The following is a 23,141-nucleotide window of genomic DNA, read 5'->3' as shown; positions in this document are numbered from 1 at the left end:
GTGCCTGCCCGGGCATCCAACCACTGTGTCCCCCTGGGTGCTGCAGACCTGCCTGTCCCTCACCTCTGTGGATGAGTTTCCCCAGTGAGCTCCCTGTGGCGTGTCAGAGTGAGCTGAGCTGGCCCAGCCTGGCGCTGGGCGGTGCGGGCGCTGCTGGCTGGCTGGCAGCTCCCTGTGCCTCCTGCCAAGCCAGACCTGCGAGCTGGAGAACTGAGCAGCTTATTTTTAGCCTCTCCCCAGCCTGGCTGAGAGAGGGAAGCACTCTGAGGTAAGGGCTGCAGAGCGTTTGATGCTTGCTCATTTGGAAAGATGTCATTTTAGGAGTTTGTGGCAGTCTCAGAACTGCCCCGTGGGAGCTCTGTTCCATGCCCAAATGTCATTTCAGATTCTGAGCTACATCCTCCCTCCTCCTTTCACCTCATAAATGTTTCACAGCACCTGCATTTTTTATCAGTGCACTTTTGGGTGACCTCTGAGTTCCTGGGAGCTAACCTACGAGGCCTGTCTCAGGCAAGTAAGGAATATATATATATATATATATATATGTATGTATATCTTCATTAGCTTTTTTCCCCTCTGTCAGGAGGCAAAAGCCACCCCCCAGTTATTCCTTCCTTCTGCATAGGTAGCTGCATTAATGTTCTAACAAATGCAGTGTTTATAGTGTCACTCACAGGGCTAACACAAAACCAGCTCTGTCCTGGAAGGTGAAGGCTTAGTTTCTTTTCTAGTACTTGTTAGAGTCAAGCCTTAATTCTTCAGCAGCAGATCAACCTCCTGATGCTTTCTGCAGGTCATCAAAGCTCCTTCTAGTCTGTAGTCATGTGTGGAATCATCCTAGAGTGTCTTAGGTTGGAAAGGACCTCAGGGATCATTCACTCCAGCCTCCCTGCCATAGGCATGGACACCTCTCAACTAGACTCAGCTGCTCGAGGCCTCACTCAACCTGGTCTTGAATACCCCCAAGGAGGAGGCAGCCAACAGCCTTTCTTGGCAGCCTCTTCCAGAGTCTCACCACCCTCCTACTGAAAAGCCTCTTCCTAAGATGCAGTCCAACCCTACTCTCTCAGCTCCAAACCATTCCCCCTTGTGCTGTCTCTAAACACCCTGATGAAAGGTCCCTCTGCAGCCTTCCTGTGGGATCCCTTCAGCTACTGGAAGGCAGCTCTGAGATCTCTCTGGAGCCTTCCCTAAGCTGAACAACCCCAGCTCGCTCAGCCTATCCCTTTAGCAGAGGTGCTCCAGCCCTTGGATCATCTTTGTGGCTCTCCTCTGGACTCACTCCAGCATCTCTGTGTCTTTCTTCTGGTGGGGATGTCATAAACCTGATAGCTTTGCTGTAGAGCTGATAGCTTTGCTGTTAGCACACACCACTCAGTGTGCAAAACCAGGCTGAGGTCTCTGTGTTGCTGTCCTGCATACAGCAGGCATCAGCAACATGTTAATGCTGTTTCCCTTCCAGGAGCCATCATCAAGGGGAAGGGTAGTGGAGAAATGTTTCCCTCAAAGGCTGGTAGCATGAGAAGGACCAAGAGTCAGCAACTCTTTCCTGTTCACAGCCTTCTGAAGGCCTGTGAGATGGGGTGTAATGGGTTTAAAGTTGAAGAGGGAAGACTTAGACTGGATGTTAGGAAGAAGCTCTTTGCAGTGAGGGTGGTGAGACACTGGCACAGGTTGCCCAGGGAGGTTGTGGAGCACAGAGTCACCCAACGTGATCTTTGATCACGTTGGGTGACTCTGTGCTCCACAACCTCCCTGCAGGTGTTCAAGGCCAGGTTGGATGAGGCTTTGAGTGACCTGTTCTAGTGGGAGGTGTCCCTGCCTGTGGCAAGGGGTTGGAACTGGCTGATCCTTGAGGTCCCTTCCAACCTAAACCATTCTGTGGGGATACAGATGGAGAGATGCACCCACAGGGAAGCTGAGTGGGCCAATAACTGGGAGCAGGGTTTTTAACTTGTCATCCTCCAGCCCATGGGAAGGGAGACTCAGCCAAAGGGCTGTAGATTGCTTTTGATCTCTCTATTTGAAGCCCTTCCATTTGGTTAGGATAAATATTCATTGAGCTAAAGGGAAGCAGAGTGAGGGACTGCACACTTGGACTTGAATCAGGGAGGGCATGAACTTGGACATCAGTTTTGCTTATCTCAGTCTCTTTCATGGATTCTGATCAGAAAAATCATTCTGGACCTGTCAAATCTTAGCAAAAAACCCACATTTTTAGGCAGACTTAATTTCTTCCCAGCCTTCCACACATGCAGTGTTTTTAGTGAGCTGGGCTGTGCTGGTTAAGACACAGTTAAAAACTAGTAAGGAGGGCAAAGCTGAGGAGGATTTAGTCCCAAGGGCGACACTCACACAAAGACCATACGGATGTAAACTCCTTTCTTGTTTCAGTGTCTTTATGCAGCTGGAAAGCTAAACCTCCTCCTTCCAGCTGTTTGTGCTTTGTGTTTTGGATTAGGGTTTTGTGGTTTGGTTTTGTTGTGGGGTTTTTTTCCCTCTTCACTAATAACTTTTCTAGGATTCCTCGTTCCCCAGAGTCTGGTATTGGGTTTTCCCTTTCTACCGAGTTGTGTGTAAGGTGGTATAATAAGATCTGATAGCTGCAGCTTTCCTTACAGCTACAAAGCCCTGAACTCCAGGGTAGCATTTCCCCCTCACAGCAAGCTTCAGTAGAGCAGTGGTAGTGCTGCTGGCAGCCTTGGGCTGCTGCGTTGCGAGGAGCACAGGCTGCCCCCCCCAGCGCTGCGCTCAGCTCCGCAGCTAACGTTGCTGGGAAGGACTCAAGACACAGAAAACCTCTGAGAAGAGCTGGTTGCTTCTGGGTCCTCCCCACAGGACCCAGATGTCACAGCAGACCTTTTCAGGCAGTCCAGCATAGAATTCTTCAGAGGTGTCCTAAATAGACAACGATTTGTACAGTCCAGGAATGGCTCAGGTTGGAAGGGGCCTCGGAGATCATCTGCTCCCATCCCCCTGCCCTGGGCAGGGACCCCTTGCAGCTAGACTCAGCTGCTCAAGGCCTCATCCTTGAACACCCCCGGGGAAGAGACATCCACAACCTCCCTGGGCAGCCTGTTCTCAGCACCCTCTTACTGAGGGTTGAAAGAGCTACTTAATTTAGGTTCAGTTTGAAAGGAGAACAGTGAGCTGATACAGATTTGAAAGGCTACGGTTAGCAGGAGCCAGCTCAGAGGCAGTGTTTGACTGTTTGTGTACAGAGTGTTTATAATCTAATTAATGAATAATTAGGGAAGGCAGCACAGGAGGGAAGTAGTCAAGGGGAACAGATAAAATGCCAGTATATACAGTTAACCCCTGACAATAAGGGTAACTCTAGGAGGCTGTAGAGGAATTAGTCTTCCCTACAAAGCCATTTGTGGTCAGTTTTGTCCCAGCCTGCTATGGGCTGGGGTTGTTTTGCACTCTTTAAGTCTGCACCTTGCTCACAAGACATAGAACTTAGAAGTGCATTGGTGTTGTAGACCAGGAATGCAGTGAGAAGGAATCAAAAGCTGGTTTGGAAAGCAGTAATGAATTCATTGTGCATAAACCTCCCTATGTAAAGGCTGCTGTTAGAAGAGCCTGTGGTGTTGGCCCACTCTGAAGCTGTGTTGCCACCTTGCTCTGTCTGCATCATCCCTTTGGCATTTCATAGAATCAACCAGGTTGGAAGAGACCTCCAAGCTCAGCCAGCCCAACCTAGCATCCAGCCCTAACCAAGCAACCAGACCATGGCACTGAGTGCCCCAGCCAGGCTTGGGGGCACCTCCAACACCTCCAGGCACAGCGACTCCACCACCTCCCTGGGCAGCCCGTTCCAATGCCAATCACTCTCTCTGACAACAACTTCCTCCTCACATCCAGCCTAGACCTACCCTGGCACAACTCCAGGCTGTGTCCCCTTGTTCTGTTGCTGCTTGCCTGGCAGCAGAGCTCAACCCCACCTGGCTACAGCCTCCCTGCAGGCAGCAGCAGACAGCAATGAGCTCTGCCCTGAGCCTCCTCTGCTGCAGGCTGCACCCCCCCAGCTCCCTCAGCCTCTCCTCACAGGGCTGTGCTCCAGGCCCCTGCCTGTTGTGCTTGTGGGGAAAGTAACAGAGAGAAGCCAAGAGTGTGATTGGGTCGGGTGGGTTCTGGCGCAGTCGGCTCCGTTGTGAGATGATCCAACAGGAGCTCATTTTCCAGCGGTGTAAGTTATGTTTATTGTACATTATCCCCCTGCTGTATCATGTACCTCATACATTCTGCTTTATGGGACAAATCAGATAACAGTTTAAGGCTGAGTAGTAGCTGCCTGTATATATCCCTAGCTAGTTAAACTGCTGCTTGTCAATGGGCATCTTTCATGTGAAAGGCAATTTCGAGGGGATGAGATTCTATCTACCAGAAGTACCTCCAGCACATTTTTATACATGCTCACACACACTATTTATTTCATAGCTCTCTATGCAGAAGATAGATGGCACAGATACACTCACTGAAAATGCCTCAGCCTGCTTCTGCCACAGGAGCCTCCTCAGCTCGAAGCAAGCTTTCAAAGGGCTGCCCCTTACCCAGACAGGGTAAAAGTGCTCTCTCTTCTTTCTCTTCTGTAATGAAAGCAGTTCTGTCCCTCCTTCAATTTCATCTTGCTGGGAAGGATTGCATAGCAGCTGTGCAAATGTTTGTATTTGGTACCCCACAAGCAGCATTGACAGTTAGCAGTTTTGTCCAAGGCAATTCCAGCAAAGCTAATGGCAGATTTTGGTTGCTTGGTTGTGTTTGGTACCCCACAAGCAGTGCTGACAGTTATCAGTTTTGGGCAAATCAATTCCAGCAAAGAGCTAATGGCAGATTTTGGTTTCTTGGTTGTGTTTGGTACCCCATAAGCAGTGCTGACAGTTATCAGTTTGGGGCAAATCAATTCCAGGAAGGAGCTAATGGCAGATTTTGGTTACTTTATGGCTTCTAAGTCTACAATAAGTACCTGGGCTATCTCCATGGCTTTTCTCTCCATATTTGACTGCAAGTTGAGAAACCAACAAATGCATTTACAGGATAAAAAGGTTGCCTTATGAAGAGAAATTTGGCTGAATTAATTAAGTGATTTCCACAGTGAGGCAGCAGAAGTGAGGTTGTGATGCTCTCAGAGCTTCTATGCTGTTTGCTCTGTTATGTGGACATAAAATAATAGTGATAGTATTAGCTTCTGTGTTTAAAGTGTTCTCCCTGCTGGCTGTGGCTGGATGCACTACTCTTCTTTTTGCAGCTTGCTTTATATAAAGGGATGAAAATGGGGTGATGCCTATTCCACTTCAGCTGTCTTCAGACACTTCTCTTTGGATTTTGCTTGCTTCCCAGAGCAGCAACCACAGAATCACAGGATGGCAGGGGCTGGAAGGGACCTCAAAAGCTCATATAGTCCAACCCCCCTGCCAGAGCAGGATCACCTAGACCAGATCATATGGGAATGACTCCAGGTGGGCTTTGAATATCTCCAGAGAAGGAGACTCTACAATGCCCCTGGGCAGCCTGTGCCAGGGCTCTGTCACCCTCACAGGGAAACAATTCCTCCTCATGTTTACATGGAAGGCTCAACTGGCATAGCACTCCCTGGAGGTGTTCCAGGCCAGGATGGATGAGAACTCTTCTAGTGGGAGGTGTCCCTGCATATGGCAGGGGGCTGGAACTGGCTGAGCTTTGAAGTCCCTTCCAACCTAACCCATTCTGTGATTCTCTTCTCTGAAGCTGCAGACTGTGAGGAAAAGCATGGAAGTTCAGGTGTTTGCTGTGGCTGTGCTGCATCCAAGTGCAGTTAAAGGCACTTCCACTGGCTTGGTTTTGTGTGCTGATTTACACAAATCTATCCAAGAGAAGCCCAGCTGGGGCTGCCTTTCGCAGCCACCTTTAGCTGGAGAGCATCTGTTCTGTGTTAACTGAGAGCAAAGGGTCTCACATCACCCTGGAGCCTCTCAGAAGCATTAGGCACAAGTTTGTCCTTTGGCTGGAAGGGAGAAATGGATTTCCAGCTTCCCTTAGCACCAGATGTGTGTGGCACAGCCCATCCCAGTGCGGTACCTCAGCCTGAGGGTGGAGGGGATGCTTCCTGGCTGGATGAGGCAACCTTGGCAGTAAAAGCTGCTCGCCAACCTATCTATTAATATCTCTGCTCCTCCCCTGCTGTTATATTAATGTAATGAATTGTACACAGGTGCTTCAAATGAGGTTTAGATGATCACTGGGAGCTTTGTTACTCAAAGAAGCCAAATGGAAGGGAGCAGATGCAGAGGTCCCCTAGCAAAAGTACAATGCAGGACTTAATGAAGGTCGTTTGACACATTTTGACCTCGCTGACCCTGGGAACAATCAGACTGTCAGTACTGTGCTGTTTCTAGGCAGAAAGCTGATTGCTTGCTGCCTGCTTGCCTTGGCTTAACCAAAAAGTCTTTATTACATCATTGGGAGCTCTTAATTGCTTGTAATCCTAACTAAAACTAGATAGCTTTAGCTAAAGGAGATAGTTCCCATGTGAGTGTTGTCGAACCTTGCTCTAAGTCCTGTTTGAGCTCTTTTGTGTGGCAGTTTGTGAGCCACCATGAATAGTCAAACACCAGGCCAGGTGTATAAGTAGCAAAATGGACATTCTCAGCTGTCTGGGCAGACCAGGTAGATGAGAGAGGTTAGAGGTCGTGCCAGATGCATGGCCTGAGCACCTCCTACAGCTGAGATTTGTGCTGTCCAAAGCTTCAACAAGGCCAATTGTCAGGTCCTGCACTTGGGTCACAACAACCCCCAGTAATGCTATGGGCTTGGGGCAGTGTGGCTGGAAAGCTGCCTGGGACAAAGGGACCTGGGGGTTCTAATGGAGAAGCAAGTATGAGCCAGCAGTGTGCCCAGGTGGCAAAGAGACTGCTGGCTGGGATCAGAAATGCTGTGGCCAGCAGGAGCAGGGAGGTTATTGTCCCCTTGGACTCGGCTCTGGTGAGGCCACAGCTCAAGTGTTGTGTTGAGTTTTGGGCACCTCAGTACAAGAGGGATGTGGAGGTGCTGGAGCCAGTGCAGAGAAGGGCAACAAAGCTGGGGAAGGGCCTGGACAAGAAATTTGATGAGGAGCAAGTGAGTGAGCTGGAATGGGTAGTGTGAGGAAGAGGAGGCTGAGGGCAGAGCTCATGGCTGTCTGCAGCTACCCGAAAGGAGGTTGTGGAGAGGCTGCTGCTGGGCTCTTCTGATGGGTAAATAGTGATAGAAGAAGAGGCAATGGCCTCAGGCTGCTACTGGACACTAGGAAACAGTTTTTCCCAGCAGGAGTGGTCAGGCGCTGGAATGAGCTGCCCAGGGAGGTGGTGGAGTCACCAACCCTGGATGTGTTTAGAAGTCGTTTGGAGATGGTGCTTGGGGCTATGGTTTAGGGTGCACCTTGCAGAGCAGGGTGTCAGTTGGACTTGGTGATCCAATGAGACCACCGTGAGAGTGGTGAGAACCTGCAATGGGTTGCCCAGGGAGGTGGTTGAGGCCAGGCTGGATGAGGCTCTGGGCAGCCTCATCTGGTGTGAGGTGTCCCTGCCCTTGGCAGGGGGTTGGAACTGGCTGAGCTTTGTTGTCCCTTCCAATCCTGACTGATTCTATGATCCTGGAGGTCTTCTCCAACCAGAGTTGCTGTGGTTCTGTGGTTCTCTTTCCATGCTTTGTGGCAAGTACAGAGAAACTACCAAGCTGCCCTTACCCCAGGAAGGTCTGTGTATGCAGGTAGCTTTGTAAGTGTTGAGTTACTGCTCTGCAAGGTCTCTTCAAAGGCCATGCATGATGTGATAGAGGGGCAGAGCCTGAAAGGTGAAGCTGGTCTGGTCGACTTGAAGGGGAAGCGTCAGCCTAGCTATTGGCAGAGATGTAGGCCCTTCCCCCTGGCTTTGGCACAGATTTCACTGGCATTGAGGAGAAAAGCTCACTCCTAACCTGTGCCTGCTCTCTTTGTTATGGCAGCAGGGGTAAGGATGGCTTCTCAGTAGCTGTGTTTATGAGTTTTTGAGATCAGGCTTTTGCTCTTGCTGCGTCTGAAGCTGCTCATCACAAAGGGAGTCCAGTCTCAGCTGAAGCCTCTAACTGCAAATCCTGTGAAGGCTGCACCACCCAAAGAGCCACTTACTGCCCCTCTCCCCCCGATGGGAAGAGGAGAAGTGTTTCCAGAGTTTAAGGAGACAGTAGGCCTCAAAAGCTCATCTTTGCGTCACTTGGCTGTCCACTTGGCAGGCCCTCTGACGTGCGGAGTGTGGTAGTGCAGTGACAGATAGCACCGTGCAGAAAGGACATTGCTTTAACCTTGAGCCCACGTCGCAGGGGAAGATTGCACAGGCACAGGAAACCTGTGCACAGCTCCTGGGCAATGAGCCGAAGAAGAAGCTCTTCATTGGGCTTTTCATCTAGAGGGAGTCATGGAAGGAGCTGCCAAATGGGTTTGTTGGGGGGGGGTGCAGTGTGTTTGTGCTGTCTGCAAGTGGTCAGCGCTGGCACTGCCAGCAAGCAGGGCTGCTGAGAGCACAGTCGGTGTGTAAGATTGGGCACCACGGTCTCTGTTCACCCCAGAGGAGACATCAGCTTTGTTCTTGCTCCAGCAGTGTGTCATCTCCTTTGCTCCAGCAGGAACAGAGACAGCCTCTTGGGTGGGTTTTGGTGTGAGAGCTGTGGATTTGGATGGTTTGCTGCCTTCTGCCCTGCTAGGCTTTGTTTGCAGAAGGTCACGCTGGACTCCTGGGGCAGGAGTCTCTTCCCTGCTTGTTGGGCTTCATGGCAGAGCCCACAGAGTGGAGCAGAGAGGTAATTGTTGAATTCAACCATGAAAACTGCCATTACTTGGCTGCTCTGTGACATCTGTTGTATCCTGTTGTGCATGTGATGAGAGGAAGGTTTTGTCTCATTTTGAAATCTGCTGGTGAGCTTGAATAGTATCTCAAATAGTTGATGGCTCATCAAAACACTCACCAAACCCAGGCTTCCCCAGCTCCACGTGAAGTCCTCTGCTGAAGCTGTAGCAAAGTTGTGCTCTGGAGAGAGGGAGGTTCACATTGCAGACTGTGTTAGAGGCAAAGTCAAGAGCAGGTGTGTCAGACTGCAGACCCCCCCAGGAGTTAGAATACAGGCACCACAGAGCTGCCTTTCAACACCTGAAGAGATCCTAGAGGAAGGCTGCATCAGGCTGCCAGGAGACAAGACAAGGGGGGGATGGTTTGAAGCTGAGGCAGAGCAGGGCTAGGCTGGATCTTGAGAAGAAGTTCTTCAGTACAAGGATGGTGAGACTACAGTAGGCAGGAGGATGTGGATGCTTCCTCCCTGAGCGTGGTGAAGGCCAGGTTGGAGGAGGCTGTGAGCAGCTGAGTCTAGCTGAGAGGTGTCCCTGGCCGTGGCAGGGAGGTTGGAGTGGATGATCTCTAAGGTCCCTTCCAAACAAAGCCATTCTGGATTCTGTGATTCTGTGTTAACAGAACAGGAAAAATGGGAAGGTGGATTTATAGCTACCTGGATACAAACGTTAGGTAGCTTCTAGTTTCCTTAAGCAGCAACAGAAGAAGGGGACACAGCCTGGAGTTGTGGCAGGGCAGGTATTGGCTGGATGTTAGGAGGAAGATGTTGGCAGAGAGAGTGATTGGCATTGGAATGGGCTGCCCGGGGAGGTGTTGAAGCCAAGCCTGTCTGGGGCACTTAGTGCCATGGTCTGGTTGCTTGGCCAGGGCTGGGTGCTGGGTTGGGCTGGGTGAGCTTGGAGCTCTCTTCCAACCTGCTTGATTCTGTGTTTCTGAGTTTCTGTGTTTCTGTGATTCTATTTGAATAACAGATTCTACAAACACATCCTTGTTAGCAGTAAAACAATTCAAAGTCTGTTTCATCCTTTCCAAGAGGATTTTACATAGCAGTGAGCTCAGCTGGCGTGCAGGAGAGCTAAGCAGGCTGCAAGGGCAAGTGTGGGGAGCCTTCTCCTGTGCCTAACAGAACTAACACATTAAACCTCCCTTGCAAGTGCCTGGTGGAGCTGGTGCCCCTGATGCCAGGCTGGGCACTTCTCAGCAGGAGCCTGAGGTTACGAAAAGCACTCACTGGATAACCAGTGGCACTTACTCCAGCACTCGGGTTTCCCTCAGAGGTCTGCCATCCAATTACTGACCAGCTGCAGTGATATTTAACTTATCAGATGTGACAAGAGCTGCACTGGAGGTAGAGTGACTGCTTAAACATTTATTTGTGTCAATGACTCGTTTAAAACTCTCTGCTCTGTCTCAATATTTAGAGGGAAATACAAAGAGGGAGATGTAATGTGACACACGAGGGAGTGCAAAAGAGGCTTGCTTGCTGGGGCTGCTGACTGCACACAATTGCTGTCTGCTGAAGAGCCGCTCTTTTGGCAGCAGCTGAGGGGGGTGCAGCCCTAAACATCATGCTCGGCTGTCTCTCTTTCACACAAACCCTGCTCGACAATGGCAAGGGGGTCTTTTGCTGTCAAGAAATCACCAGATGTGACAACAGCCAAGATCTTTAGGAACCTCTGAGTCTGAAGTTTTTGATTGTAAAGCTAACAGCTGAAAATGGAAAGACAATGAAGATAAATACATACTTAGTGAAAGGAAGTGGCTGTATTGTCCAAATGAGAGCTTTGATGTGCTGGCAGCTTGTTAAAGCAGCTACATCCTAGGAACAAGCTGCAGCAAGCTTGCCTCTTATCCAGACAGGCATGGATAGGCTGGATAGCTGGGCACAGAGGAACCAGATGAGGTCCAACAAGCACAAGTGCAGTCCTGCACCCGGGGAGGAACAATAAACTGCAGCAGTCCAGGCTGGGAGGTGACTGCTGGAGAGCAGCCCTGTGCAGAGGGACCTGGGAGAGAACATCCATGGGGCACCAATGTGCCCTGGGGGCCAAGAGGGCCAAGGGGATCCTGGGGGGCATTAAGAAGATTGTGTCCAGCAGATCCAGGGAGGTTCTCCTGCCCCTCTACTCTGCCCTGGTGAGACCTCATCTTGAGTGCTGCATTCAGTTTTGGGCAGACCACAGTGAGTCCAGCAGCAGTAAGTTTGCAGATGATACCAAGCCAAGAGCAGCTGTGGAGCTGTTGGAGGGTAGCAGAGCCCTGCAGAGGGACCTGGCCAGGCTGCATGGGTGGGCAGAGGCCAATGGGATGAGACTGAACAAGGCCAAGTGCAGGGTTCTACACTTTGGCCACAACAACCCCAAGCAGCACTCGAGGCTGGGGCCAGAGTGGCTGAGAGCAGCCAGGCAGAGAGGGAGCTGGGGGTGGTGGTAGAGAGGAGCTGCAGAAGGAGGCAGCAGTGCCCAGGTGGGCAGCAGAGCCAATGGCATCCTGGGCTGGCTCAGGAGCAGTGTGGGCAGCAGGACAAGGGAGGTTCTTCTGCCCCTGTGCTCAGGCCACACCTTGAGTGCTGTGTCCAGTTCTGGGCTCCTCCATTGCAGAGAGATGTTGAGGTGCTGGAAGGTGTCCACAGGAGGGCGACAAAGCTGCTGAGGGGCCTGGAGCAGAGCCCTGTGAGGAGAGGCTGAGGGAGCTGGGGGTGTGCAGCCTGCAGCAGAGGAGGCTCAGGGCAGAGCTCATTGCTGTCTGCAGCTGCCTGCAGGGAGGCTGTAGCCAGGTGGGGTTGGGCTCTGCTGCCAGGCAAGCAGCAACAGAAGAAAGAAGGGGACACAGCCTCAAGCTGTGCCAGGGCAGGTCTAGGCTGGATGTGAGGAGGAAGTTCCTGCCAGAGAGAGTGATTGGCATTGGAATGGGCTGCCAGGGAGGTGGTGGAGTTGCTGTGCCTGGAGGTGTTGAAGCCAAGCCTGGCTGGGGCACTTAGTGCCATGGTCTGGTTGCTTGGCTAGGGCTGGGTGCTAGGTTGGGCTGGCTGAGCTTGGAGCTCTCTTCCAACCTGGTTGATTGTTGGTTTTATGAAGTTGTTGACATTTTGGCTTTTTCTCCCTCTCCACAATCCAGTCAATGATACAGACTTCATCATCATTTAATTTCCACCTCTCATGACCCTCTTTCATTAAAATATTCCAGTTGGCCTCAAAGCAGCACAGGCTGGAACAGCTGGGGGCTTTCAGTAGAGAAGGGCTGCTGCAAACTTTCCTCATCCGTGAGCTTCTTAGAAAGGAGCTTATTAAATCCCCAGATTTCTTTATGTGGCTCATCAGTGATGTCTGGAGGATGTGTGTGTGGGTGTGGATTTCTTTGTGTGGACCATCAGTGATGTCTGAGGTGGGGGGGACGGGTGAGAGAACAACCAAAGTGTCAGTGTGTGCACACATCATGCTCTTAGCAGCATGTTCCCTGCTGGAACCTGGTGCTTATGTTTGTAGAAGCAAAGCCACTCCGAGTTAGTTTGCAGGTAATTGGCTGTGGAGGGAAACACACCTTGCCAAAGAGCAGGCTTTGAGAGAGGAAGCCTTTTGGATTTGTGAAGGAGTCAGTGGCTCTGCTGGAAGGGTCATAGGCACTTGCATGGCCATCTGGGCAGTGATGTGGCCCAGCATCTCCAGGGCTTGTGGAAATGCCACTGTTTGGCAAGGGGGCACCTGCTTGCTGCCATCTACTTGAGCATTGGTTTTAGAGGGGGAGTCTTAAAAGGTATGTGGGAGTTCAGGGAATCACAGAATAATGCTCTGGCTTGGAAGGGACCTCCAAAGGCCACCTAGACCAATGCCCCCAGCTAGATCATAGAGTCATAGAACCATAGAATGGTCTGGCTTGGAAGGGACCTCCAAAGGCCACCTAGACCAATGCCCACAGCTGGATCATAGAGTCATAGAACCATAGAATGGTCTGGCTTGGAAGGGACCTCCAAAGGCCACCTAGACCAATGCCCACAGCTGGATCATAGAGTCATAGAACCATAGAATGGTCTGGCTTGGAAGGGACCTCCAAAGGCCACCTAGACCAATGCCCACAGCTAGATCATAGAACCACAGAATGGTCTGGCTTGGAAGGGACCTCCAAAGGCCACCTAGACCAATGCCCACAGCTAGATCATAGAACCACAGAATGGTCTGGGTTGGAAGGGACCTCCAAAGGCCACCTAGGCCAAGGCCCCTGAACTCCAAGAAGAGCTGGAAGGTCTCCCCCAGCCTGGCTGAATCTGTGATTCTGTTGTTGGTGGGAGCTAAGCTCAGGCATGCTGAGGAGGCGAAGGCAGGCAGAGCAACCGAGGCCACGCAGGCAGAGCTGGGATTTGTCCCAAGCTCCTGATCTTTTTGCATGTCTGACTGCAGGACTGTGCCATCTTTACTGAGATGCATGAAGGGAAGAGTTCCTTCTGTGACCAGGCTGTGACATGGTAGGAGCAGACAGAAGTGCCTCTTCAGAGACCAGTAATGAGCGTCTGAAACTTTGAAGACCTTAGTTGGCTTCTCAGCAGCTCCACTGTAGTAGATGCTTTCAGGATAAGCCACCTTTCACCAGATGGCTCTGGGAGGTCAGGAATTATCAGGGCTGTGTCCATTGCTAGAAGATAGAGGTGCTTCTCATTTCCCATCAAGTTCCATCACCACAGCTTTTCCCTGTGGATCTTTTGGACAGGCAAGAATAGAGTTCAGCAACATATCCTGTTCAGTCCCCTGACAGCTGGGGAGGTAAAAGTAGGTAAGAAAAAAAGCCATAATAGGTTCTTGAATGAAATGAAAGGGTTGAGGCTTCTGCCCATTTGAGAAAACAGAAGATGAATACAAAATTAGGACTAACTCTTCTGAGAAGCTCAGGAGCCAACTGTGTGGCTCCAGTGCTAAGAGATAGGCTACCATAGCTACTGATAATGCAGCAGGTATTATTTCCAGTCACTGCCTAATTGCCTTGAAGGGACTTATTAAGCTGAAACCACTATTGTGTGAGGAACTATTCATGTAGAGTATCTCCAGAGTGATGAAGACAGTCCTGCTGTGGGCTATAATATAGATCAGTGAATGTGCAGAGTGGTTTTGTGAGCAAGCTGGTGTTTGGAGAGCTGATTTGGCAAGGGATGAATCATAGAATCAGAGAATGGTTTAGGTGGAAGGAAGCTCAGAGCTCAGCCAGTTCCAACCCCCTGCCATAGGTAGGGACACCTCCCACTAGAACAGGTTGCTCAAGGCCTTATCCAGCCTGGCCTTGAACACCTGCAGGGAGGTTGTGGAGCACAGAAGCACCCAATGTGATCTTTGATCACATTGGGTGCTTCTGTGCTCCACAACCTCCCTGGGAAACCTGTTCCAGTGTCTCACCACCCTCACTGCAAAGAGCCCTTTCCTAACATCCACTTTCAATCTCCCCTCTGCCACTTCAAACCCATTCCTCCTCATCCTCTCATTACCAGACCTTGTCAGTAGTCCCTCCACAGCCTTCCTGGAGCCCCCTTCAGATCCTGCAAGGCCACTCCAAGGTCTCCTCCAAGCCTTCTCTTCTTCAGCCTGCACAGCCCCAACTCTCTCAGCCTGTGCTCACAGCAGAGCTGCTGCAGCCCTCTCAGCATCTTGGTGGCCTCCTCTGCACTGCCTCCAACACTTCCATCTCAGAGACTGTCCTATGCTCATTAACACTGGTGGATGTCACACTCAGGCACTGATGGGAACCTTACAAGGTTATGGCCCAGTGATGCAGGATGATTCTGGTTCTGTGGTGTGGGCACTGGATTAGCATTTTGCCTGAGAAAGGCACAAACTGCAGCTGGACAGAGAAAGCTAAAAATCTGCATTGCCAGAGCAGATGCCAGGAGGAGAAGCTCTGGAGATCCACCTTGGCGGTTGATGGTGCTCATCTAGGTCTGCTCTGAAAGGAAGGCAGCTCCATTCCTTGCTCAGACACCTAACTTGGGTTAACTGGTGCTCATTAACCTGCTTGTGAGGGGACAGCAAGAAGGTTTCTTGGGCTCCCAGTTCTTCTGGGGGCAGAAGGCATGGCTGTGAGTTACCAATGAATCCACTTGCAGTGATGACCCTGCAAATTATCTCTGCTTTGCAGGTAAACATTTTTACTCTGCAGGGTGCTTCTTCCACAGGTTTACTACAGCTCCAGTCCCTGTCAGAAATTGAGCAGTACAACAAATGACTTAAAATCCAGGGGTGCAGGTATCAGTGGTGGGTAATTTAATGTTATTTCGAGGCAATGCTTCAAACCATTTGTGCAGTGCTGTTGCTTGTAAGACCAAATGCATCCCTATCTCAACTGATGTGTACCACAGCACTTAAAATAGCTTGTGGCCATTGTCCTGTTAGCTTAAATCTAATCAAGGAGTAAGAGTATGATGCCACTTTCCCTTCAGCTATTTCACCAAGTGCTATGGGATTCCTGTCTTCAGCTCCTGCAGCTGGGCAGTGATGAGTGGAAATGACATCTTTGGCCTGCAGTTGTTAGTATATAGCTCATAATAGTTTATCACTCTGGTTATACAGGACCTCAAAAAGGAGAGTATGGAGTCATAGACTGGCTTGGGTTGGAAGAGACCTCAAAGGTCATCTAGTCCAACCCCCCTGCAGGAAGCACGGATGTTCTCCATTAGATCAGGTAGCTCAGAGCCTTGTTGAGCCTGACCTTGAATATCTCCAAGGATGGGGCCTGACTGCTTCCCTGGGCAGCCTGTTCCAGTGTTCCACCGTGCTCATGGAGAAGAACTTGTTCCTAACGTCTGGAAGGCTGCCATTAGGTTTCCCTGGAGCCTTCTCCAGGCTGAAGAACTCCACCTCCCTCAGCCTGTCCTTGCAGCAAGGGTGCTTCAGCCCCCTCAGTCATTTTTGTGGCCTTCTGGACCTGTTCTATCAGGTTCATGTCCTTCCTGTGTCAGGGGCTCCAGAGCTGGAGGCAGTACTGCAGGTGAGGTCTTCTCAGAGCAGAGTGCAGAATCACCTTTGCACAGTGCTGACCCAGCTCACAATGCTGTTGCCCTGCCGGGCTGCAAGTGCACTCTCTTGGCTCACATCAAGCTCCTCACCTACCAACACCCTGGTGTTCCTTGTCTGCAGGGTTGCTCCAATCTCATCATCCCCCAGCCTGGATTGATATCTAGGATCACCCTACCTGGGCTGAGGGAGCTGGGGGTTGTTTAACCTGCAGCAGAGGAGGCTCAGGGCAGAGCTCATTGCTGCCTGCAGAGAGGCTGTAGCCAGGTGGGGTTGGACTCTGCTGCCAGGCACCCAGCAACAGAACAAGGGGACACAGTCTGGAGTTGTGCCAGGGGAGGTTCAGGCTGGATGTTAGGAGGAAGTTGTTGGCAGAGAGAGTGATTGGCATTGGAATGGGCTGCCCAGGGAGGTGGTGGAGTCTCTGTGCCTGGAGGTGTTGAAGCCAAGCCTGGCTGGGGCACTTAGTGCCATGGTCTGGTTGGTTGGCCAGGGCTGGGTGCTAGGTTGGGCTGGGTGAGCTTGGAGCTCTCTTCCAACCTGGCTGATTCTATGATCACACCAAAGCTCTTGCTCCTTTGCATCTTAGTCATGTTTCTCACTCAAGAGGAGGAACTCTGACTCTCTCTCTCTATGCACATACATGTATCTAGATACAGATATCTGTTCTAATGTGAGAGTTTGTGTTGTAAAGTTATGGCCCAAAAGGTGTTTTACATTAAAACAGAGCAGATTGCTTATGGCAGCTCCTGCATAATGCAGGCACACAATGAAGGAGTGCAGCTCCTATTGCTCTTCAGGTCTGTTCTATTTTCATAGGGTTTATTTTAAAAGTAGAAAATTGCATAGTATAATTACAAGTTCATTTGCATTCATATTACAAGCTCTGAGCTAGTACAGCCTTTTATATTTAAAAAATATCATTAGCAAGTGTGACTTGCATCCATAAATTTTGGAACTGGGAATGAAGTTTGCACTTGATCCCAAGTTCCTTCTCTTCTTAGGTAACAGCCAGCAGCCTTCCTATAAGCTGCAGGATCTCAGGAAGGCCAGCACCAGGGTAAATGCAAATTCACTAGGTAGTGAGATGGGCAAGGATGCAGAGGGGTTCATTTCCTCTTTGCCCACCCTCCCCCCAAAACTGCCTTTTTGAAACTACAAATCACCAACATTGTGTTGGACTTAACACTGGCAGAGGAGCATAGGCACATGTCATCTGCATGCTGTCTGTCACTGAGCAGGCACGGGGAGTGCAGCCCAGGCAGCAACCCTGTGCTGGGCTGCAGCAAGAGCAGTGTGGGCAGCAGGGCAAGGGAGGGCATTCTGCCCCTTGGCTCTGCTCTCCTCACACCCCACCTGCACTCCTGGGGGCAGCTCTGGAGCCCCCAGCACAAGCAGCACATGGAAGTGTTGGAGGCAGTGCAGAGGAGGCCACCAAGATGCTGAGAGGGCTGCAGCAGCTCTGCTGTGAGCACAGGCTGAGAGAGTTGGGGCTGTGCAGGCTGGAGAAGAGAAGGCTTGGAGGAGACCTTGGAGTGGCCTTGCAGGATCTGAAGGGGGCTACAGGAGGGCTGGGGAGGGACTATTGACAAGGTCTGGTAATGAGAGGTGGTGGAGGAATGGGTTTGAAGTGGCGGAGGGGAGATTGAAAGTGGATGTTAGGAAAGGGTTCTTTGGAGTGAGGGTGGCACAGGTTGCCCAGGGAGGTTGTGGAGCACAGAAGCACTCAATCTTTGATCACGTTGGGTGCTTCTGTGCTCCACAACCTCCCAGGAGGTGTTCAGGACCAGGTTGGATGAGGCCTTGAGTGACCTGTTCCAGTGGGAGGTGTCCCTGCCTGTGGCAGATGCTTTGAACTGGCTGAGCTCTGAGGTCCCTTCCAACCTAAACCATTCTATGATTCTGTTTCCTACCAGGAAGGTGACTTCTGTTACTCTTTCTCCTGAGGTTCTGTGTCTTCCTGAGACAGAGATTCTCACCAAGAGGAACTATTGCTGCAATTAAGTTTACTGCTGAGGCTTGACTTATTTTTCATGCCCATTAGAATAAGTGGGTGCAATTGATAATCCTGCCTGCCATTTCTGTGATGAATGGGCCTGAAGAAATCAGGTCTGCAGTAAAAGTCTCCTTTCCATCACCTACGTCTGTAAATGTGGTGTAGCTGTTGAGGTGCATTTTTGTTGCATCATAAAGGTTATTAGATGACTTTATCTTTTATGCCTAATACCTAATGTGCTATGGGAAGGATAATTAAGGGAAATGAAACAGGAGCTATCTGAGGATGCTATCGGATCTCTGCACACACTCGTGATCAATCTGTTCAGTCAGCCTTTCCCTCTGCTCTTGGATGGGTGCTCCCTGCCCAGTTAAGCATGTTGCCACATCGGTTCAGCTCTCCTGCCTGTCAGTTGGAGGTAGAATAACCTGTAGACATGTTTCTACCTTGTGAGCATCTTGGCGATCGCTCCTTAGCTGTCATCTTGCAGAGTGCACGTCAGCAGTTAGATCCTTGCACTCCGCAGAACATCTCGCCTGTGATTTCTGCTCACATGGGATACTCTGACACGGTTTGAGCCCTCTCCCCTGGGATGCTGCCACTCGGACCCGGGAGGCGACCCGGGTCTGACCGGAGACTGCAGAAAGCTTCTCCTTTAACCGTTTACCTCAGTCAGGTAGAGCACAGCAGCTTTTATGCCTTGATTGGAGGTAACAGCAGCGCGATGGCAATAGCCTGGCGAATGTACTGCTCTCCTGTATGTAAATGCTTCGGGAAGTGCATGACAGCCTCTGTTTTCTCTGCGTCGCCCTTTGTAAAGAAGCTGTTATCGCAGAATAAGTTTAATGGGTCGTGAATTTTGTGTTGAAAGGAGAGGCTCTCCATGACTTCTGCTCTGCCTGCAGTAGACCTATTGGCTCGGCTGCCAGTGCATTAGGCTAAATACGCTTCCTCCATTGACTCCGAAGGTAACAGCCCTAACTGCCTCATTAAATGTTCATGGGTGACTGCGAGAAGCCATGAGAAACGCACCACGCTCGGAACGGTGTAGCGGCGGGGGCCCCCGAGCCCCCCTCTCCGCCGTCCGCCGAAGGGGTCGTGGCCATCAGCTCCCGGGGAGAGCCCGGTGGGGGCAGCCCGGTCCCCACGGAGCCGCAGGGCGCTGGGGGAGGGTCGAGGCGGGGTTAGGCGGGGGAAGCCCGTGTTCCCGGGGCCTGTTTCACGCGTGGCCAGGGACCGCCTATCCCTGCTCCCCTCGGGGAAGCCCCTTTCGCGGGCGCCGCCGCCTCGCCGCTGCCCTGGCCGGAGCTGCGGGAGCCGGCGTCGTGCGGGGAGCCGGGCGGCGGGACGCTCCCTCCCGCGAGGGGTGGGTGTCCCGGACGCGAGTGGCAGGTCGGGGGCGAGCGGACGCGCCCTCCTCCCCCGCCCCGAGCGGGGAAAGCCCAGCTAGCCCCCGCCTTCTCCCTGCCCAGCCGCATCCGCGGCGCCGAGACCCCCAGCCCTAAGAGAGAAGGAGGAGGAGGAGGAGACCGACCCCTCAGCAGCAGCTCTCCTCCGCCACACACCTCCCTTTTCTCCCTCCCTCTGGCCTCCGCGCCGCACTGGCGGGGCCGGCGAGGGCAGGCGGCGCGGGAAGGCGGCTCTCCCAGCATGGACGAGCCATGTGTATCCTAAGGAATAACAGCAGCTGCTGCGCCCACGATGGGGAGCAGAGGAATGCGAGGAGGAGAGGGATCGCTGGGGCAGGTGAGGGTGCCCGCTATCTTCGGCGGCCGGGGCCGGGGGAGGGGGTGCCGGATCTCGGGGCGGGCGCGGCGGCAGGTGCGGCGGGGGGAGGGTCTGCGCCCCGGGCTGTGCCGGTCTCCTGCGGGAGCGGGGAGCCGCTCTCCCCGCCGCAGTTACGGAGGACAGCTGCTTTCTCCGGAGGAAGTTGGGGGGTTATTTTCGCCCGTTCTCTCCCATCACCCGGAGGGGACGGGAAGGGCTGAAATCTGCGAGTCGCGGGAAGTTGCCGGTTCGGAGGGGAGCGGGTGCGCGACTTTCTCTCTCCCAGCCGAGTCCCGGGGCACATGCGGTCTCTCTCTACCCCCGGCCCGGCCGCACCGTCCCCTGGAGTGGGGTGAGCTAGGAAAAAAAACCCTTAAGCGGGTCCAACAGACGCTATGCTGCTGTGTGGGATTTCCATCGCCGCGCCGCCCCCACCGCGCTGGGGTGTCCCCGGGCTTGCTCTGCGAGGCTCCCCGGGCTGGGCGTGCGACCGCTCCGCGCCGCCTTGTCTTCAGCCGCTGCTGCCCGCCAGCGGTAAGCGCCGATGGCAGCCTTCGGATGCGGCCGCGTCTCGCTTCCCTCGGCTTGGTGTGGAGGCTCCCCCCGGTGCCGGTCAGGGCCCGGTCCCCGGGCAGCGAGCGCGGCGCGGTTCGGCTGCGCCGTCGCTGTCTTCCCCGGGAAGGTGCAGCAGAAGCGGGGGACGCCGCGCTGAGGAGCGGCGGAGGAATGGCGCCTGGAGCCGCGGGGCTGCTGGCCAGGGGTGCGGTGGGGAATGGTGGATCGAGCTCGCCCTCCCGAGCCGGGGCACTGCTTGGGGGCTCCGTGCCTGGGCTAGAGACCCTCCTCAGAGCCGCCGCCGGGTCCTTGAGCAGTAGCCCCCCCCCCCCCCAGCTCCTCGCGGTGTGCGGTCAAAGAAGTGGGTGAAGTGAGCAGCTGGTTTTTGGGGTGCAGTGGGTTCATCTGCCTCACCTTTATGGCCCTTCGGGGGAAGAAAGTCCAAAACCAGCAACAGCAGCAGCAGCTCTGACTGTTTTGGGTGCCTTTATTTTCGTGCTGATGCACGGGCAGCGAGCCTGCGGAAGCGTCTGAGGCAGCCAGCCCGGGATCAGTTCAAGTTGCAGTGGCACTGCTGCGCTCCGGGGAAGGAGCGCACGGGCTGGCTGCCAGGCTGGAGCAGCGGAGCCGCGGCAGAGCCCGCAGGGGCGGGCAGGGCGAGCTCGGGACTGCGAACTCCCCGGGAGCCAGGGCCGTCTCTTTCTTCGCTGCTTTGCAAGGGCGTTTTCATGCCCTGGGAGCTCGGACTCATGACCGGCACATTTGAAACGCCCGTGTGAAGGGTAGAGTAGTAATGCAGGGCGCTGGGACCAACAATTAACAGACCTTGTTATTGCCTGGGACAGCGGCGGAGCTTGCAGATGAATGAGAAGCTGTTCATCTCCTTGTGAACTTCGGGTTTATTGCGCATTTCAAACCTGTCAGGCTGATACTTATTTTGGGTTTGGTTTTTTTTAGGTCTTTCCCCAAAGTAGTTTTGAAAGCAGAGTCCTTGGAACTCTTTGCCATTTGTCTGCATTCCGAATGCACGTCTGAAGCGTTTAATCACGTTTATTGTCTTCAGCCACTCAGACGGAATCAAAATTACTAATCGTTGATGAAGCTTATCTTGCAAGCTGTTTCACAGTATGTTTCCGTTGCAAGACACAGCCTGTGTTAAACTACTGATGATCATATTGTTTATTGTTCTTTCCTTCTCCACCCTGACCTCCCCCTCCCCCCAAACAGCAGCATCAATCTGTTCCTTGCTACAGAATAACGGGAGAGGGCAAGTTTTCAGCGCTTAGTTTGGTATTTCTGCTCCTGTCTGAGATTTATACCTTTTCTGCTCTTGAGCTGATTTTCATCGGAGTGTGCTACAGGCAGCTGATACATTTTTAAAGGAATTGAGGCACGAAGCTAAAAGTCACTTTCAGACTCTCAAAATGAAACTGTGGTGGGATTAGTGCTGGATTCACAGCCCTCGTTTGTTTCTTTAGGGACCACCTTCCTGAAAGAGGAGCTGCCTTGCCCCTTTGTCGTCAGCACTTTGTTTCCTTGCGGATTGGAAACGTTCACGTTGGTCTAGAAGTTCAGGTGTGTTGTGTGGAGTGTTTTGATGCAGAGGCTGATCTTGGGCAATAGCTGCACTTGAGCTGCACCAGCTATAGCTGGTGGCATTGCTGCACTTGAACCGTATCTCTGTGCGGTGATGGAGGACACCATCATGTTTTCTTGTAGGATTACCTTCAGGACTTTAGTGACTGCACACATCAGTGGTTTCATCTTAGGAGGATTGAAATTGATTTTCTTCTTTTTCTTTGTATTATTTTTTTGTAGCTCAGCTAGTGAAAGACCCTGTCTGTGTCCTTTGACCCTTGGCTTCCCGTGATGAAGTGACACCAAGAGTGGAAGGTGTAGATTTGAAGTAGTGGCTCTGAAAGCAGGGGCAGCATAGAATCATAGAATCAGTCAGGGTTGAAAGGGACCACAAGGATCATCTAGTTCCAACCCCTACCCTAGATCAGGCTGGCCAGAGCAGGATGAACTCAGTCCTGGTGGCCAGCCTGCTTGGTCCTTCTGGCAAAACACAGGTTTTTAAAGGTACATTGGAAGACCCTTGCATAAATACATCAACAATTGTAAAACATGAACTTACTGATCCCTTTTTTTAGTACTTTCAAGAGGGCTTTGCTCAAGCAAAACCTGAGGAGGTCGACCTTTTCTCTCAGCTGTAACAGGCCCCCCATTTTCTTTCCAATATTTTAGATTTCATATTTGGCAAGGTAGTTGTGTGGAATTTAGCAGCAGCCAAGCTCCCCAGTTAAATATTGATTAGGTGAGAGAACCTCCATTTTTACAGCGGTGTTTACATTTTAAAGTGATAGCAAATACCAGCAAAGGGCCCCAAGATTTTCTAGACTTTGTAGTTCAAATTAACTTTCCCAGTCAATATTTAGTCAAGGTCTTGATGGTTAAAGTTAACTGTCCAAGTCAATGTTTAGTCAAGGTAATGACTTGGTTTTTATAAACACTACCCAAGCATTCTTGCAAAATTAATCAGAGTTGCTGGACCACAATCCGTTTGCTCAGCCAATTACTTTGGAATAGAAGTGTGTTATTACTGGGTGTCTCCTATGTCCTCTTCTGTTTGGTATTATTTCAGCAGTGCTTGCCTTCAGTGCTTCTGTGGCTTCATTCTTACAGCATTAGTTCTGTGCTTAAAGCATTTATCTGCCTGGTGGGTGTGTGAGGTGGAGTAAGTCGTGCACCGTCCTGGTTTTATGGTCAGGAAGATGAGGTGCAGAGATGCCAGGTGCTGGCTCTCAGGAGGAGCTGTTAAGGCTTTGCAGTGTATAGTGCAGCAGCAGCAATATTTAGATGTGCAATTCCAGGGAGATCTTTGAGGAGCCTGTGCTGGGCACCCAGCTCCTCATACAGTTTGAAGGAAGAGCTGGGCACCAGGAAAAGCACTCACTGGATGAGATAAACAGCTGTGGTGACAGGGACAAAAGGGAT

General features: G+C 51.9%; 1 protein-coding gene across 18 annotated transcripts in view; it reads left to right on the top strand.

The window, feature by feature from the left end:
* DAB1 (DAB adaptor protein 1) overlaps nucleotides 1-23,141 on the top strand; it is a 534,753-nt gene that overhangs the window by 362,229 nt on the left and 149,383 nt on the right. The window contains exon 1 of one of the 18 annotated variants that reach the window (XM_064146940.1): nucleotides 19,026-19,568. The exons of the other annotated variants lie outside the window; for them this stretch is intronic. The gene's annotated coding sequence lies outside the window, so the exon portion shown is untranslated. Of the gene's footprint in view, nucleotides 1-19,025; nucleotides 19,569-23,141 lie in introns of those variants that run through there. 18 annotated transcript variants of the gene reach the window in all.

The sequence above is a fragment of the Pogoniulus pusillus genome, chromosome 8 (genome assembly GCF_015220805.1).
Source record: "Pogoniulus pusillus isolate bPogPus1 chromosome 8, bPogPus1.pri, whole genome shotgun sequence".
Classification (NCBI taxonomy): Eukaryota; Metazoa; Chordata; class Aves; order Piciformes; family Lybiidae; genus Pogoniulus; species Pogoniulus pusillus.
This window is presented reverse-complemented; position numbering and strand designations above follow the sequence as displayed.